Source organism: Miscanthus floridulus, chromosome 5 (genome assembly GCF_019320115.1).
Source record: "Miscanthus floridulus cultivar M001 chromosome 5, ASM1932011v1, whole genome shotgun sequence".
Taxonomy (NCBI): domain Eukaryota; kingdom Viridiplantae; phylum Streptophyta; class Magnoliopsida; order Poales; family Poaceae; genus Miscanthus; species Miscanthus floridulus.
Window position 1 is genome coordinate 14,867,135 of NC_089584.1, and position 13,114 is coordinate 14,880,248.

Genomic DNA, 13,114 nt, shown 5'->3' on the forward strand with positions numbered 1-13,114 from the left:
AATCAACAAAGTGATCATCCATCGTTGGTTTGATACCATGTCAGTAAGTGTCTTTCCCCAATCATTTCCTCTAAAATCTCAAGCTATAAAGGACTAAAGGAGAAAGCGTGGCATAAGTACATCCTTTAACTAGCCATCTTGTTCTGGGTGGTACTGACATCCTAGTGCCAACCATTTGTGGGTGATAAGATTAAGATAGTATCAGGTACCAAATTTTAGTAGGTCATGTCTTGTATTCAGTACTCATAGGCAGACCTCTAAATTCCTTCCCAGCCAGTTAAAATATGTCAAGCTAATCATGACTCATTAAAATATCCTATTGTTTAAAAAATATTGTTTTGCTTTGAATTTCCAAGCGATAAAATGCCAAAGAGAGATGAAACCATGCAAGTACAAAATTTTCAGTTTATATTTTTCTGCACCACAAAATTTTCCGCAGAACACATCAATTGTAGCACATATTTATTATAATTTGGGTGCATAAGTAGCAGCAAGTCATCCAGAAGCATACCACACAATTAGCATCAGCAAGCACATCAAGAATTCAAAATATTCTATCTTTTATCTCTGTACAGCACACAGTTGAGAAATGCAGGGCCGGGGAATGGAGGAGAAGGGGTTGGGCTTACCTGCAGAAGACGGCGGCGATGCGTGGGGGCCGGTTGGGGGACGACAGCAAGAGGAGAGGTCGGAGAGGAGGTGCTGCCGGTGGCGGGGACGACTACCAGAGCACATGGCCGGGTGCGCAAGGGCCGGTGAGGTCAGAGAGGAGGCGCCGCCGGTGGCGGGGACGACTACCAGAGCGCACGGTCGGGCGCGCAAGGGCTGGCAAGGATGGAGGTCGAGGTCCAAAACGGACAGGGCGGCGGCAGCCACGCGGCTGTGTGAGCTCTCGTGCAAACCCGAGCCGCCGTGGCGGCCGACCTGGGCAAAGGCGGCGTTTGGGGGAGGAAGCGTGGCGGGCGACAGAGGCGGTCACAGGAGGACGGCAGAGGTGAGATGAAGCGGCGCTAGGGCATGGAGATGGCGGCGGCAGGGGGGATATTCGCCAGCCTGACGGCGTCCGCAAGGAAGAAGAGCGCCCAGACTTAGCCAAATTTTGGCCTCCAAGCGCGCCCTATATTTATACTGGGGACTATTTGTAGGGGCGGCTGGTGAGTGAGCCGCCCCTACAAATGTATTTCTAGGGGCGGCTCACTCACCAGCTGCCCCTACAAATATTTTTCAATTTATTTTTATTACTTGTTCTATATATTCATTTTTCTTTATATATAACTGTATATATGTGTTTTTTTATTATTCTATATATATAAATGTATCTATATATACATTTTTTGATATAGAAAACATATAATTCTATATTTTGTTCTTTACAAAAATAATATTTTAAAAATTGAAATTTAAAACAAATAAAACAATTTCATCTCCACTAAATGACCTCAAATGAAAATTTTGTAAACATAAAAGTTGTAGAACTCATCAAGATGTACAACTTATATTTTGGTCATCTTTTCATTTGACCAAATTTGAACAGTTCAAATTTTGAATTTCAATAAATGTCAACTTCAAATAAGATTTTGAAACCTTAAATGATTTAAAATAAGAAAGTCATGAACATAAAAGTTGTTGAACACATCACTATCTACAACTTTTATTTTGGTCATTTTTTTATTTGACAAAATTTGAACGATTCAAATTTTGAATTTCAATAAATGGCAACTTCAAATAAGATTTTGAAACCTTAAATTATTTCAACTACAAAAGCCGTGAACATAAAAGTTGTTGAACTCATCACTATATACAACTTTTATTTTGGTCACTTCTTCATTTGACAAAGTATTAGTAAACATTGTTCATAAATTCACATATAACTCATAGTTTCAAGAACTATATGAGAGACATGTTGATTTGTGAACAATGTTTACTATCACTTTATCAGATGAAGAAATAACCAAAATAAAAGTTGTAGATCTTGATGAGTTATACATCTTTGGTATTCATCACTTTTTCAGCTGAAATCATTTGGTGTTTCAAAATCTTGTTAGAACTTGTCATTTTTTAAAATTTGAAAATTTAAATTGCTCAACCTTTGTCAAACGAAAAGAATGACCAAATCAAAATAGTAACTTGATAGGGCATGATTTCAGAAAAATTTAGGAAAAAATCATCACATTCAGAGTTAGTATGAGGGAGAAACACTAGTTACAAATTTTACCCCGAGATTAAAAAGAAAAATCACAACTGTTCATGATGATCAATGATGAACAAGTGTGATTTCTCTTTTTAATCTGTGGCTAAAACTTGTAACTAGTTTTTCTTCCTCATACTAACTCCAAATGTGATGGTTTTTTTTCTTAAAATTTTCTAAAATCATGCTCTATCATTTTAGTCTGGTCATCTATCTTTGTCACTAATTTTGGATAATTCAAATTTTAAATTTCAGAAAATGACAACTCCAAACCTGATTTTCAACCACTAAATGATTTCAGCTGTAAAGGTGATGAATATAAAAGTTGTATAACTCGTCAAGATCTCTAATTTTTATTTTGGTCATTTCTTCATTTCATAAAGTGTTAAGTGCTTATTTTAAGTGTTTCAATAGTAGTCCGAACATGTTGCAGTAGTAATAAGTGCCTGTTTCAAGTGTTTGTGTGTTGCAGCTGTTTTAGTAGTAATAGAGTGGATATTACAATAGGTTCATCTGGATGTTGCAAAGGGTAGTCTCATACACATGCATAAATGTAGTCTCACACACATACATAAATATATAGTCTCACACACATACATAAATATATAGTCTCACACACATACATAAATAAAGTCTTATAAACACACACACTTACACAAACACTCCACGTTCAACAACTAGCTAGCCCGCTGTAATGATTTTTCCCTTGACACCTTTTTGTTCCCATGGCAATGTCTTTGGGCAGGTTCTTTTCCACAACACTGATCTTCTTAGGAAAGTCTATGAATAGCGGCATCTCATCGTAGTTATTGTATGCTTCAACATCGTCCACGCCATCAACTCCAATAATGTGCTATTTCCCGAAGGCAACCATGTGCTTTGTCTTCTTCTTTGGGGGAGGTTACTTTATGGGTCAGGCATATAGAAAACTTGTGCAACACATGAATCGAACACCCAAGGGTCATCTTGGTAGCCTAGATTCTCGAGGTTCAGGACTCTCAATCCGATCTCGTTTAGTTGGTGTTGTTTGATCCAGCGGCATCGAAACAGGGCCACCGTTATATTCCTTCCATAGTCAAGTTCCCATATCTCTTCAATGACGCCAAAGTGTTGGATCTTTTGCCCCACTCCATCGAGAGCTTCTATTCGAACGTCGCTGTTTTGGTTCACATATTTACTATCCTTTGCGTGGGTATAGTACGTGTACCCATTGATGTCATAAGCTTTCCAAGATGTCACTTGTCTCGATGGCCCCTCCGCCAACCTATTGATGGTAATAGAGTCTATGGTTTCTCCAGGCGGTATATTTTGGTCCTTCAACCATGTAGTTAGTCATTGCTTGTGTTGTTTCATGACCCAATCACCTGAACGACCATTTCTCTCTGCCATAATGATAGCCAAGTGTTCATCAATGTACGGTTGCATCAGTTGTGTACTCTGCAAGACACTGTAATACGCCCGACTTACTTCTTTGTAATCATGGTCGATGAACACTTTTCTACCACTAGTGCCCTTCCCAGCCAGCCTACCCTTATGACGAGAATCGGGTTTACCAATCCCTTTTTGTACTTTTAGGTACTCTTGACAGCACTCGATGACTTCTTCAGTACTGTAACCCTCTATCATGGAGCCCTCTGGGTATGCTTGATTATGCACGTATCAGCTTAGAACCGACATGAACCGCTCGTAGGACCACATTTCATGAAAGTAGCAAGGGCCCAGCGCCTGTATCTGATGAACCATGTGAATCATGAGATGTGGCATTATATCAAAAAAAGCAGGAGGTAAACACATCTCTAGTTGATTTTGTGTCTCCACCACAAATTCATGTAGGTCACTTAGCTCTTTCTTACCAATCGTCTTCTGTGAGATCTTCGAAAAGAAGTAGCACATGCGGGTGATGGACATTTTCAAGAACTCTGGCTTTATAGCCCTGATTGCAACAGGTAAAAACATTGTCAGCATCACATGACAATCGTGAGCCTTGCAGTGTGTTATTGATAAGTCCTTCATCGATACTAGCTTCTTCACATTCGCTGAAAACCCAGTCAGGACTTTGACCCCCCTTAGGAAAGTGCATATAGCTCTCTTCTCTTCTAGTGTTAGGTTGAAGCACGCCGTGGGCAGAGTGTATTTTCCATTAGCCTCAGGTACTAAGTGAAGCTGTGGCATCATGTTTAGCTGCACCATATCTTTCCGTGATTTTAGACCATCCTTTGACTTGCCTGTGTCCATCAAGGTAGTAATGAGACTCTCAAAGACATTCTTTTGCATGTGCATGTCATCAATGGCATGGGGGACCTCCAAGTCTGGCCAATAAGGTAGATACTAAAAGAAGATCGATTGTTTCTTGAAAGGTACGCCTTCGACAGGAGGTGTGCTTCTATTTCTGTTTATCCCATCTGGATTCTTCTTTCTATAAACGACGCGTATGTTTTTCACCATTCTATACACGTGTTCTCCGTTATGACGTCTCTCTGGAGGGGGTTCAATCTTCGGAGTGTTGTCATAAAATCTAAAGAACAATTTGATGCGGTACTTGTGACTTATCTTTAAGAAGCGCCGGTTTCTTAGGTAAACTATCTTCTTGGATGCATCCAGGAACATCCATGTAGTACCATCCAAGCAAACTAAACATCCCGTCTTTCCTTTGATCTGTCCAGACAAAGCAAACACCGCGGGGTAATCATTGGTAGTAACAAATATTATTGCTCTACATATGAAGTCCTCCTTTCGGAATGCATCATACATTGGCTCCCCATGCCTCTATAGCCTCTCCATTTCTTGCATCAAAGACTCGAGGAACACGTCTATATCAATGCCTGGTTGTTTAGGGCTAGAAATAAGAATAGTGAGGAGAAGGTGCTTTCTCTTCTAACACAACCACGTTGGGATGTTGTACATGGTCAAGATCACTGGCTATCGACAAAAGATGCTCGGCAATCCTCCGAGGGGTATCCCCCGAAGGTAGATTGATCGGTGGAGGTGCGCGTAATCAGGAACCAAATAGTAACACAAGGCGCAGAGACAGCGATTTAGACAGGTTCGGGCCATCTGATCGACGTAATACCCTACGTCCTGTGTCTTTGATGTATTGTATTGAGATGTATGTACATCGATGTTGCTGTATGTAGCGGTTGACTAGGGGACCCCTACCTCTCCTTATATACTCTGGAGGGGTAGGGTTACAAGGGAAGTATCCTATTTGGTACTATGCAATATCTTGCGGTGCACGTCGACCAGTGCCGTGTATGTCTTGATCTTGTGGGCTGGGCCACCTCTGATGGTGCGGCCCATGTCTTGTGTTATGGATATCGGGGGCCATACCCCCACAGCTAGTCCCTGAGACTGACAGTAGGAGACGTAGTCATGTGGTGCTAGGGTCAGAAAGTAGAAGAAAGGCAGAAGACCGGCCGAGCAGGCAACCAATCCATGGGCGGAGCCCCGAATTGAAAAGCGCACATTCACCGCAAGGTGAAGTGTGCCCACTTAGTCCCCGAGCCTGCTGGAAGACGAAGAATGAATCTTGTAGCAGGGTCAGAGAAAAAGAAGTCTAAAAGCTTGCCGACGTCGTCTGGCATGCGCGTATCAAGACCCCAGACGTGCTACCCAAGATCAGCACCCTGATCCGAACAGCATGGAGCAGCTTGATAGCACACCGATGAGACATAGCAAGATCTGAGCACCGAGGAGTCCCTGGTCCGAGCACCGAGGAGTCCCTAGCGTAGCTGGCAATATCCGAGCAGCGAAGGAGTCTCCAGCATAGCTGGCGATGTCCGAGCACCGAGGAGCCCCAGCATAGTTAGCGATCTCCGAGCACCGAGGAGCCCCCGACGTAGCTGGCGATGTCCGAGCACCGAGGAGTCCCCGATGCAGCTGGCGATGTCCGAGCACCGAGGAGCCCTTGGCGTAGCTGGTGATGTTCGAGCACCGAGGAGACCTAGCATAGCCTGGCGATGTTCGAGCACCGAGGAGTCCCTGGCGTACCTGGCGATGTCTGAGCACCGAGGAGTCCCAGGCGTAGCCTGGCGATGTCCGAGCATCGAGGAGTCCTAGGCGTAGCCTGGCGATGTCCGAGCACCGAGGAGTCCACGACATAGCTAGCGATGTCCGAGCACCGAGGAGTTCTTGGCGTAGCTAGTGATGTCCGAGAACCAAGGAGTCCCCGGTGTAGCCTGGCGATGTCCGAGCACCGAGGAGTCCCTGGCGTAGCTGGCGATGTCTGAGCACCGAGGAGCCCCAGCGTAGCTGGCGATGTTCGAGCACCGAGAAGTCCCCCACGTATCCTAGCGATGTTCGAGCACCGAGGAGTCCCCGACGTAGCTGGCGACGTCCGAGCACTGAGGAGTTCCTGGCGTTGCTGGTGATGTTCGAGAATCGAGGAGTCCCCAGCGTAGCTGGCGATGTCCGAGCACCGAGGAGCCCCCGGCATAGCTGGCGATGTCCGAGCACCGAGGAGTTCCCAGCGCAGCTGGCGACGTCCGAGCACCGAGGAGCCCCCGGCGTAGCTAGCGATGTCCGAGCACTGAGGCATCCCTGGCATAGCCTAGCGATGTCCGAGCATCGAGGAGTCCCCGACGTAGCTTGCGACATCCGATCACCGAGGAGTGCCCGGCGTAGCTGGCGATGTTTGAGCACCGAGGAGTCCCCGGCGTAGCCTGGTGATGTCTGAGCACCGAGAAGTCCCTGGGGTAGCTGGCGACGTCCGAGCACCGAGGAGTTCCCGGCATAGCTGGCGACATCCGAGCACCAAGGAGCCCTCGGCATAGTTGGCGATGTCCGAGCAGTGAAGGAGTCTCCGGCGTAGCTGGCGATGTCTGCAAGGTGAAGTGTGCCCACTTAGTCCTCGAGCACGAAGAATTCGAGCGCCGAGGAGTCCCCGGCATAGCTGGCGATGTCCGAGCACTGAGGAGCCCCTGGCGTAGCTGATGATGTAGCACGAGCGATGAACAGTCCGGTCAACTTGTCGGCGGCGAAGTGAGCATCGAGTAGAAATGACCGGCGAACAGTCCGATCAACTGGTCGGCGACGAAGTCCATAAACCTAGCAGTCTGACCAGTTGATCGGTGAAGAAGTCTAAGCACCAGGTGGTCCGATCACTTGGACGATAATCCTGCAATACAAATATGTAGAACAGGTAGTACATGATGTAGAAATATATAAACTCTAGAGAAAAATCAGTAATGGCGATGAAATAGCGCATGTAGCTCGACGATCAGTTGGTGTGAAGATGTATTTATATTTAATATAAACCGCTCGACTAGTTAGTGTGTAGCTGAGTCTCCAGCACTAGCTAGCCTGTTAACCATAATGCAGAGCGCGGAGCCCATGTGCGTGTAGGAAGAACAAAGCATCGCTAAGGAGCCACTGTCGACCACCCATAACGCAGAGGGCAGATGCTCGTGCACGTGTAGGGAGGAGCCGGAGACAGGGCCATCTCTGGGGACATCCGAGTATCAACATGACTGTTCGGGGGTTCGCCTTAGACTTAGTTGTATGTCATCTTTAAGATGGTATACATGAAAGAAAATCGTTTGGAGAGCAAACATGGAGAAAATAGCTTGAAGAAACATTATGGCGATATATGAAGATTGGAGAATATTTAGAAGAATATTAAAGCGTGACTTAGCTTGTTCGGCGATCGAGTGGAGTAGTCGACACGGACCGCGTTGGCCGTGCAATTGGCAGAACCCACGGTCATGCAGAGTCGTGATGTAACCTGATTAGTCGGCGCAGTATCCGAGTAGATAGATGTGATGCTTAATTTGCTAGTTGATGTTAACATCTAGCATATCCATGTTTGATGTCGACTCGAACATGCCCATCAGCTAGGACTCCATAGTCCGTACGTGTAGCCCCTTGGGAAGGGTAGCAGCGCTATTGGCGATTTCGGCTTGAGGCCCATTGGTGCTTGCTTCGATCTTCAATCTCCTAGTGCATACCGATAGCTACAGTAGGTCTAGCCGTCCTCTGTGCTACGGAGGCCACGGAAGCTCCCGGGGTGATGGATAAAGAAATCCTTGACGAACATGTCTCCTCCATGCGGTGCATGTAGATGCATGAAGGGGTCGGAGTCGGCACTCGGACTCGGCGGGAAGGAGTCGGAGTGGGTACTCGATCACAAACTCGTCGATCATTATGGTCTTGTAGATGATGTCGGGTCTCATCAGGTAGGCCAGGGATGCCATCACAGCTGTCGGAGTTGCTGCAAACAACAATGATCTTGAGATCCCATCTGGTTCTCTAGGGATCAAGCGCACACCCCTACCTAGCGTGCCAACTGTCGACAAAAGATGCTCGGCAGTCCTCCGAGGGGTATCCCCCGAGGGAGATTGATCGGTGGAGGTGCGCGTAATCAGGAATCGGATGGTGACACAAGGCGCAAAGGCAGCGATTTAGACAGGTTCGGGCCGTCTGATCGACGTAATACCCTACGTCCTGTGTCTTTGGTGTATTGTATTGAGATGTATGTAGATCGATGTTGCTGCATGTAGCCATCGACTAGGGGACCCTTGCCTCTCCTTATATACTCTGGAGGGATAGGATTACAAGGGAAGTATCCTATTTGGTACTATACAATATCTTGCGGTGCACGTCGACCAGTGCCGTGCACGCCTTAATCTTGTGGGATGGCCCACCTCTAATGGTGCGACCCATGTCTTGTCTTATGGATACCGGGGGCCATACCCCCACACTGGCCAAGTGCTGTGGTCGCTCATCCTCTCATTGAAGGAATTCATTCCATCGGTGCTCAAGCCAAACCGTACATTCTTTGGGTCATCACTGAATTCTTTGTGCTTCTCATCGATCCTTTGTCACTGACTACAATCATCCGAGTGTGCAATCTTATCATCATCCACCTTGCGCTCATCATCCCACCATGTCATGAGTGCGACTTCTTTAGGGTTTAGGAAGATATGTCTCAAGCGGTCGGTCATTGGCAGGTACCACATTACCAAGGCAGGAATTCTTCTCTGCTTTGCATCGTTGCCTAATGGAGTGTCCTCTGGGGGCTGAGATTCATGTACTACCTTTTTCGTACCCTTCTTATTCCTCTTTTTCCCCGTGGAGGCTTTGTCCCCACCGTAAAGGTCATTGTTCTTGTACCGGCTGGCCCCACACTAGGGACATTTATCTAGTGACTTGAACGTTTCGCCACGAAAAATGATATAGTGGTTGGGGCATGCATGGATTTTTTCAACCCTCATTATCAATGGACTTATGACCTTCTTCGCTTGGTATGTGTTGGCGGGAACTGAGTTTGGTTGTGGCAGCACCCATGACAGGAAACACAATAGATCATTGAAACTACAGTCTGACCTGCCGTACTTAGCCTTCAGGATGAGTAGCTCAAGTACAAAACGTAGCAATATCTAGTGTGTCGGACAACCCTTTTCAATACCATACACAACCTCCTTCAATGCTTTTTTCACCCTTTCAAATTTTTCTAGACCTTTTGGGCTCTTTAGTAAAATCTCTGGTCCAAGGGCTTGAATCATGTCCTCCAAATCATTTTCATCCCCGACACGTGCTCCGCCATCATTATTGGCATCACCTTCGTCGTTACCATCCCAACCACCAGCATCACCACCTTGTTCATTGCTAAACTTGAGATCCATTCGTGCATCAAGCTCTGCTGAATATTGGGACAGGTATTCTAGGGTTTCGTCGTCGTATTCCTCCTCATCCTCATCGTTAACAATAACCATTTCATCATGATGAATCCACACTGTGTAGTACTCAATAAATCATCGCACAATCAAATATGATCTGATGATAGTCACATCTGTCCATGCCATACGGTTCTTGCAATCTTTACAGGGACAAATAATTGTATCCTTATTCTCTGTCAACGTCGTTGCATGCTTCTCTGCGGCTTCAATAAATTTATCCACCTCTTCACAGAAACCTGTCTTGAACCTTAACGAACCATACATCTAAGAGTTCATGTACTCCATCTTTTACAACAATAACAAAACAAACATTAAAGGACTACTTATTCAGATATATATAAAAATGAATCAAATTAATAATTACTTGAGAATAATTGTACATACTTTAGATATATATGAATATAAATCAAATATAATTACATGAAGCATACAAACATACTATGGTAGAGGAAAATTAATTAATGGTCTATTTATCCATAAATAATTAAAATACATATTTGTTGATCACAATAAACAATTTCAAAGACAATAATTAGCAACAATTAATATTTTATCCAATATCTTTCATGCAAACCCTAGTCCAATTTTATCAAACATAAATTTACAAAAACAAAATTAATAAAAAAACCAAACCCTAGATCTAGATCTACATGCACATGAAACATCCATAAAACTAACTAATTGTTCACTAAAATCAAGAAACATGGACCAAATAAGGGTATGATCTTGTTCCCCTACCTAATTTATCCTAGTACATTCAAAACTTGGGTCTAATTTGCTTCATAAATAGCTCAAGCACCATAGAAGAGAGAGAAAAGTAAAACTCTAATTACTCACTAACGAACCATTAAAACTTTAAAAAAAGTGTGGAATAACATTTTCTTACCTTCTACAACCTCTCCACCAAAGGATTTGAGATCAAAACCTCCCACCCTTAGTAGAACAATATTTGGGAGGTGCCCAAGGCCTCCCTACCTTTTTTCACGGGTTGGAGTGAGTGACCCGAGGAGAAAGAAGGGGTTGCAGATTTTTATACGTGGGGGCATTTGTAGAGACGGCTAGTGATTGAGCCGCTCCTACAAATCGCAACACCGGGTGCGGCTGATGAGTGAGCCGCCCCTACAAATCGACCTATTTGTAGGGGCGGCTCGTATCACCAACCGCCCCTACTGTGCCATTTGTAGAGGCGGCTGGTCTCGAGCACGTCCACTATAGGAGCGGCTCCATCCTCAGCCGCTCCTACAAAAAATTAAGCCATTGCTACAAACCATTTTTTAAGCAGTGATGGTAGTCTTCGATACAACGCTATAAAACTATTCACCGAAACTGAAGTACTGTGTTGTCGCTCAGGCTGATGATCTTACTGTCGATGACGTCAAGAAATTCAAGCCGTCGCCAGAGCTGAGGCGGCTGTTTGTTCCACGCATTGAGCCATCGTCCATCATGTTGGCCGTACAGGTCCACTACTTAATTTCTCTGCTTCCATGTTGTTCAATATTAAGTCTATTTTTCAACATTTAACAACGAAATGGATCGGGGTAGATAAACTGGGTCCTGCACTGCTGGTTTCAAAGATGATTTTCTATTTTGTACTTAAAAAATAATAAGCAGTTGGTTTGCTATGAAAAAATCATAATGAATAAATTATTTTAAATCAAAAAATATGAAACTAGTATGTATCTTCTTTTTTTCTAAAAATGCCATATACTTATTTATGATCTATATATAATTATTTGGAACTAATAATTAATTATGTTCCTATTGTTTATTTCTTGCAGTCATGTTTAATTATTATTAGTTATTTAAAATAAATAAGAGTCAAATGACTCTAAATAAAGCACTACTATCAGATACATAAAGAAGAAAACTGGTACTAGCTATTTTGAGATTTCTCCAATTTAAATAAAATATATTAATTATGAAATTTTAGAGATCAAACCATAATAAATATTTATTATTATCTTTAGAAAATAGAAAACAATTATTATATTATATATACATATCAATTGTCGTGCTTATGATGGCAGGTGACTTTCTTGAAGTGTGGAGGGGTGGCGTTAGGGACAGCTCTCCACCACGTCGCCGTTGATGCCTTAAGCGCGTTCCACTTCTTCCAGACATGGTTGGCCTTCTGCAAGCATGGCGACCGCGCTACCGTGGAGCTCCCTTGCCATGACCGCACCCTACTCCGCGCACGGTCCCCGCCCGCAGTCCACCCCGATGCACTCTCGACGTTCTACCCTAAGCACGTCTTGTTCAACCCGTCAGGACCTCTTGCAATCCAAGTCTTCTCCATTTCCAAGGACCGGATCGCCTCCTTGAAGCACCTCTGCGGTGGTGGCACGAGCACCTTCTGCGCCGTGAGCGCTCTCGTGTGGCAGTGCACATGCCTTGCGCGTCGGCTCCCACCTGATTCTGAAGCGCGCCTGGCGTTCCCGGCCGACCTCCGGCATAGGATGAGGCCACCCCTCCCGAGCCGCTACTTCGGCAATGCGATGTTTTGGCTAGGCGTAACCAGAGCGTGGCGCGAGATATTGCCACGGAGGCGTTGGCATCCGTCGCTGGCCGCATCAGAGGCGCCGTCGATCGCATGGATGACGAGCTAGTGCGCTCTGCGATCGACTACTTTGAGATGGCCGAGATGGACAGCCGTCCTCCGAGGGGCACCTTGCCGCAGACGGACCTGCATATTACCAGCTGGTTGGGCAGGTCACAGTACGATGCAGATTTTGGGTGGGGGAAGCCAGAGTTGATGTCGCTGGCAGAGAACCACCGCGGGGGGTTGTGTTCTTGATGAACGATGACGATGGTGCTGGCAGCGGCGGCGTCCGTTTGCTCATGTGCATGGAGGCTGTAAATATAAAGGAGATAGAGCAGCTGCTTTATGCGATTTTTTTTTTATTTTTAACACTTTTTGTAAACTAATTTTAAATCTAACACTGTTTTTTTTTTCAAAACTAACACTTTTGCCCGCGCCTATTTTCCTGGCGCGGCGAAACACCTGTGCCGCGCCATGCATGGTGGCGCGGCGAGAGGGATGACGTGGCAACGACCGAGGCGCTGACCGGTGACGTGGCAGGTTCTGCCGCGCCATAGCCTATGGCGCGGCAGGACCTGGACGCAGACAGAAGCCGACCAGCCTCAATTGCAATTGAACGGGAGCTGCTGTCGGTGCTGTAGACAACTACAAGTGCTGCCGCGACGCATTGAAATGAATATGAAGCAAATAAATGAAGTCCGTGCGCAAGTTGAT

The 13,114-nt window shown here is 45.3% G+C and overlaps 1 pseudogene; it reads left to right on the plus strand.

Moving 5' to 3' along the window:
• Positions 1–604: 604 nt before the first annotated feature.
• LOC136454283 (putrescine hydroxycinnamoyltransferase 1-like) lies at positions 605–12,786 on the plus strand (annotated as a pseudogene).
• The last annotated feature ends 328 nt before the right edge of the window (positions 12,787–13,114 follow it).